Genomic DNA, 6,499 nt, shown 5'->3' with positions numbered 1-6,499 from the left:
CATGATGATTAAGTCAAAAGTCATCTATGCAATGCCTGGACTGAGTAGGCAACCAACAAATGGGGGCCTGATGCTCATAGCCTTCCCTTCCAGTTATCTGAGTTTATTCTAGAGGTTTTCCTGACAGGACTATCCTGGCCCTGGCCCACAATCCTTGCTTCTCCTCTGGCTCTTGGTCCTCTCTCATTTTGTGGACGTTTTGGGTCCCATTATCTTGATTTTACATTCTGTTGTTGTGTTTCTAGTTCTGGTGGGTGACTCACCCTATCCCTACCATTCCCGCTCAGCTCAGGTTAGAGTCCCACCTGTTAGGTCCTCTCATAGCCAGCCTTGTGAACTTGGCAAAACCATTTAAGGTCCTGAACCACACCTGTGCTTGTTTATAGCCCATGCCTGTCAGATCAAAACATAATGCTCCAGTTGAGGGAAGAGATGGCGTTTTGCTTGCACATGTCATAAAAAGATGGAAAATATAAAGCGATGAACAGAGAAACCTGGGAAAACCATGGCTTTTTTTTTTCTCCCAAAAAGAATCTTCACTGTCAAAAAGAGTAAGGCAAAAATATACAATTCAAAGCCCTTAGAGGCAGAATTATCTCTAAGGAGAACACTTTTTTTTTTTTTTTGAGACAGAGAGAGACAGAGCATGAATGGGGGAGGGGCAGAGAGAGAGGGAGACACAGAATCGGAAGCAGGCTCCAGGCTCCGAGCCATCAGCCCAGAGCCCGACGCGGGGCTCGAACTCACAGACCGTGAGATCGTGACCTGAGCCGAAGTCGGACGCTTAACCGACTGAGCCACCCAGGCACCCCTCTAAGGAGAACACTTTTAATTTTGGATGTCAGTGATTCTTTCATAGATTTTGGGCTTTTGAACGAATTTGTTTAGTTGGAACCTAGGGAAACGTGGCTGTATGAGAAATTAATTATACACATAAAAGTTCGAATATGAGTAACTTTATTATCTTAATGTAGCTATTGTTTTTAGACAATTAAGTAACACATGTTTATTGTACAAAATGTAGAAAATATCGGGGCACCTGGCTGGCTCAATCGGTAGAGCATGCGACACTTGATCTCGTGGTCGTGAGTTTGAGCCCCATGTTGGGTGTAGAGATTACTTACAAATAAAATCTTTAAAACAATCTAGAAAATATAAACCCTCTAAAGAGAAAAATATCCAGGAAAAATCCTAACATTTTGATGTATTTCCTTGTGATTGATTTTTCTTTATAAAATTTAGACCATATTTCATCCACAGTTTTATATTCTACTCTTTGCACCTAACAGCATCTCTTGAGTGTTTTTCTACATCCTAAAGACTCCTTTATTTTTTCCTTTATTTTTTTTAAAGTTTCATTTATTTAGGTAATTTCTACACCCTATGTGGGGTTTGAACTCATGATCCCGAGATCAAGTGTCGCATGTTCTTCTGGCTGAGCTAGCCAGGCATCCCTAAAATTTTATCTATCATCTATCCATCTGTCTGTCTGTCTGTCTATCTACCTGTGTATCTATCTGTCATCTATCCAATGTCTACATCCAGTGTGTGTCTCGAACTCACTACCCTGAGGTCAAAAGTCACATGCTCTTCCTACTGACCAGCCAGGCACCCCCTTAAGTACTCCTTTAAAATGTTATTTTAATGGCTTCTTATCATTCCATTGAATGACTATGTTATGATTTATTCATCTAACCCCTGTTGTTGGACATTTGTGAATCCCGTTACAAATAGTACTTCAATGTAAATATTTGAACCTTCGTTTTTGAGCATGGATCCAATTAGATTCTCTTTTGAGCATGTTACATTCCCAAGGTCCTCTGGCTACTCGTGGAGCTCTGATTGCTGTTCATGCTGCACCACTGGGGTCGACTGCAGTGGGGCTAAATGACCACAGATGCTTTGGGTGGATGGTTCTCCCTGGCAGAACTATTTTTATTCCCTTCTAGGAGGGGGTGCCTCCCAGGGAGTTTAACTGCTTGGCACACGTGAAATGGTAACTTGACAAAGGCTTGCTGCTTGTTATGAATGAGCTTCTTTCTGTGTGTCAGCTCCTGCAGGCTGTGGCCGTGGGAGCTTCCTGTGATGAAGTGCCCCGGGGCAGTGCCCCCAAGTCCCACGTAGGTCTTTGTTGGCAAGTAATTCCCTTTCTGAGGCGAGGTGCTTGCAAGGCCTGTGGGAAATGGAGGAGTGGAAATTGGCACACCTAAGGCTCTCTCTGGTGAGACTGCTCTGCGATGCCAAGTTGGAGTCTGGGGTTGGCTGGGTGAGCCCTGGCCATGCTGTGGGGAGCCAGGGTGTGTGTGTGTGTGTGTGTGTGTGAGAGAGAGAGAGAGAGAGAGAGAGAGAGAGAGAGAGAGAGAGAGAAAGAGAGAGAGAGGGAAGGAGGGAGAGAGAGAAAGAGAGAGAGAGAGAGAGAGAGAGAAGGAGAGAGAGAGAGAGAAGGAGAGAGAGAGAGAGAGAAAGAGAGAGAGAGAGAGAGAGAGAGAGAGAGGTAAATAAGGTCTTCAACCCCTGAAATTCTCTGGTGCTTTCCAAAGATTATATACATTTTTCTTTTTAATGCTATGATTCCTCTTTGCAGTAGTCTGCTCAGGTGCCAGAGCAAAATACCACAGACCGGGGGGCTTCAACAACAAAAGTCTATTTTCTCACTGTTCTGGAGGCTGGAAGTCCCAGATCAAAGTGCTGGTCATTTAGGTTCCTGATAAAGGCTCTCTTCCTTGTTTATAGATGGCTTTGTCCTCAAATGGCTTTTCCTCTAGGCCAAGAGAAAAGAGAGATCAAGAGAAAGATTAAGACATTGAGAGAGAGAGAGGGAGGGAGGGAGACAGAGACCTCTTCCTTTTTATTTTTTTAATTATTATTTTTTTTGTGAAGCTACCAGTTCTACCAGGCCTAATCCTTACGACTTTATTTAAACTCTGTTACCTCCTGAAGACCCTATCTATAAATACAGTCACACTGAAGGTTAGGGTTTCAACTTATGAATTTTGGGGGTGTGCAAACATTCAGTCCATAACATTGATACCCACTGCTCTATTTTTTTCCTATAACATTTATCATCTTCTACAATACTACATGACTTATTTTTTTATTAAGTTGGTTATTATTTGTCTCTCACTACTAGAATATAAGCTCTATGAGGTCAGGGATCTTTCCTGGTTTTTCACTTCTGTTTCTTCAAGAACCCAGGAGAGTGCTTGCACATGCAAATGTGGAAGAAATGAATGAGGTCAGCAACCATAGCTGTCAAGGTGGGAAGAGAGAGAGAGAGCTAGAACTACTGGTAATAAACAGAAAACTCCAGGAAATAGCAATATCTCGGAAGGGAAATTGGGGCCTGTCCTGTCCTATCCCAGAACTACTAATGCCCTGTCCAGCAACATGTGGATAATCGCACTTGATCAGGAAGATGGGGAGGAGACACTCCACATCATGGTCCAAACTTGGGTTCTGTTAAATTGTTACAGGGATTGTGCTGTCTTAATCTGCTTGGGCTGCCACCAAAAATCCCATCAACCGTGTGGCTTAAAAAATAGAAATTTAATTTCTCACAGTTCTGTAGGCGAAGTCCAAGATCATTGTGCTGGAATGATTGAGTTCTGATGAGAACTATCTTCCTGGCTTAAGGGTGACCACTTTCTCTTTGTCCTCATGTGGCAGAGACAGAGAGAGGAAGGCGAGCTTTGTGATGTCTAATCCCATCATGGGGACACCACCCTTATGACCTCATCTAAACCTAAATACCTCTCCAAGGCCCGTCTCCAAATACTATCACATTGGGTTTAGAACTTCAACATGTGAATTTTGAGGGGACATAAACAGTCCCTAACAGATGATGGAACTGGTGATCAAACATTTACAGGATCCAGAGATGAGATGTCAGGTCAGGGAGTAGAACAAGATACTGTCCACATAGACCATGACTCCTCAGTCCAGGAGGTGAACGTCTAGAAAGCATCAGAGTATCTCATTAGCCAGATGCCATCACAGTGCACCCATACTGGTCAAATCCTACTGGCATTATAGTGTACCCAGAATGGTCAAAGCCTGCCTGGGAAGCTGTTAGTCACTCATGGTATTTCCAGATCTTGTGGAATTGTAGTCCTTAAGAGGTCTAAATTGATACAATTACGTGTGCCACGATTTTGGGTGAATGATTAGATTGGGTTTCTTTTTCTTTTCATTTATGAAAATGTCCGGGAGCTTTTGGAGAACAAGTGCAGAGTCTGAGAAGTGGATATCATGCTGTTTAAAATGTTGTGGCTTTAAAAAGTAGTCTAATACTTATGAGAGAGAAATTATCACGTAAAAATATCTTCGCTATTCCCACTAGTAGCTTTTTGCAGATGCGCTTTGGAATTATTTTCCAGGGGTGCCTGGGTGGCTCAGTTGGTTGAACGTCCGACTTCGGCTCAGGTCATGATCTTGTGGTAAGTTCGAGCCCTGTGTCGGGCTCTGTGCTGACAGCTCAGAGCCTGGAGCCTGCTTCGGATTCTGTGCCTCCCTCTCTCTCTGCCCCTCCCCTGCTCATGCTCTCTCTCTCTCTCTCTCTCTCTCTCTCAAAAATAAATAAGCATTAAACAATTATAAAAAAAGAATTATTTTCCAAGTTGCAATGAAAGATTGAAATTTTGATAGGAACTGTTTTAAATCTATGAATGACTTTGTAAAGCATTGACATTTTTATAGAATTGAATTGTTTCATTCAGGAATATGGTGGGTTTCTATATCTTTTCAGGTCATTTGTGTCTCTCGATAAAGTTTTGTAGTTTTCTTCATATAAAGCCTTCACTTTTTTTGTAACTAATCTGTTAACTGCTATTCTATCGGAATGTATTGATTCTTATCTATTTTTAGTTTATCAAGTTTTCAGTCCTACTATCCACATATAATATTCATTTTGCATTCTCCTTTGCAATTGTTGTAACTTAAAATTTTTTTTTTATTTTTAAAGTTTATTTATTTTGAGAGAGACAGAGACAGAGTAAGTGGGGGAAGGGCAGAGAGAGAGAAAGAGGGAGAGAGGGAATCCAGGCAGGCTCTGTGCTGCCGGCGCTGAGCCCGACATGGGGCTCAAACCCATGAAACTGCGAGATCGTGACCTGAGCTGAAACCAAGAGTCGGGTGCTTAACCAACTGAGCCAGCCAGGCACCCCCGCACTTGTTGTGACTCTTAATTTCTGGTGCCTACTCTACTCTTGCCCCTCAACGTATTAACCGGTGGTGGTAGAGAGAGCACATTTGTTTTGGTCCTGACTTTATGAGAATATGTATTGTGTGCCAGTCCATCCTGGCCTGTTTGCCCTCAGATTTGTGCCTTGACTTTCCTTGCTCTGTTGTACTGCCGGGGACTGACATTTGCAGGCTGCGTATCCCCAGGCCCCTGTGTCAGCTGGTGTCCATCTGGGTTCCACCAGTGGGAGTTTCTAGCAAAAGACTGGTGAGCCGAAGACAGGGTATTTCTCCTCTGTTCTCTGCCATGGGTAGCAACTCCAGCAGCAGTGACGTCTGGTTTCATGGCTCCAGCTCTGGCCAGAAAGATGTCTCCATAGTTTCAGCTTCTGCTGGGTGAACCTGGTCCCCAGGCTCAGGGAATACTCTTTGCTCTTTTTATTCTACCAGGGAGGCTGCCTTCCGTCCCCAGTAGGAGACCCCTGTCCTAGACCCTATGTTTTATAGGGCTCACGTATCACAAACACAAAACGTAACTGTCCTGGAGAACGCATGGTTGCCCTTCTGTCTTGGGATCTGGCGGCCATCAGTACTGGCACAGCGTGGCCCAAACAGCTGCTCTTCTGGTTAACACAGTTCAGGCCCCAAGGACATGCTTTTCTGAAACTCTTTCCCTCAGAACAAAAAACATCTGCATCTAAATGCCTTTAAGTTATGTGGGTTGTGTTGCTGCTAATACGGTGTTAGCTACTGCTTTGGAGCACAGAAAGGGTGTGAGGGTGGAGGCACTTTGATAAAAGAAAAGATGAAATGATTAACTTGTCAAATCCTTCCTCCCAGGTAGCACGCAGGCAGTAGATTTTTGAATAAGGAAGCGTCACTTCCCAGCAGCGATGGTCATCCATTTTCCTGCTTCCTTTTGTGTTCCAGTTCATGGTTCTGGAGTTACATATGAATTAGGGTGGTATTTTGAACAGTTGCACACAGTAACTGAGGCACGTTTTGCAAGATTATGTTCTTGCAATTCATATTCCTCTTAAACCATAAGTGTATTTCTAGACCTAACCTAGATTTTGGCCTAAAATCCAGAAACATTCTTTATAGCACATATATAACATAGTTTGAATTTGTTGCTAGAGATGTGGCCTCAACTGAGCCAATAGTCATGAAGTTCTTTGGAGGAATTGAAAGATTATTTATATATCTTGAATCTATCCATAGACAAGACACATTTTAATTTGGCCTTACAGCCACTTAAGACACACAATGTGGGGCATCTGGTGGCTCAGTCAGCTAAGCTTCTGACTCTTGATTGCGGCTC

At 43.2% G+C, this 6,499-nt stretch overlaps 1 long non-coding RNA gene across 1 annotated transcript; it reads right to left on the bottom strand.

The window, feature by feature from the left end:
- Nucleotides 1-940: 940 nt before the first annotated feature.
- Nucleotides 941-3,704, bottom strand: LOC131508879 (uncharacterized). Its single transcript, XR_009260191.1, has 2 exons — nt 3,559-3,704; nt 941-2,761 (listed from the first exon to the last, which is right to left on the bottom strand). It is a non-coding gene; the product is annotated as an uncharacterized LOC131508879 (long non-coding RNA).
- Nucleotides 3,705-6,499: the final 2,795 nt, after the last annotated feature.

The sequence above is a fragment of the Neofelis nebulosa genome, chromosome 4 (genome assembly GCF_028018385.1).
Source record: "Neofelis nebulosa isolate mNeoNeb1 chromosome 4, mNeoNeb1.pri, whole genome shotgun sequence".
NCBI classification, from domain to species: domain Eukaryota; kingdom Metazoa; phylum Chordata; class Mammalia; order Carnivora; family Felidae; genus Neofelis; species Neofelis nebulosa.
This window is presented reverse-complemented; position numbering and strand designations above follow the sequence as displayed.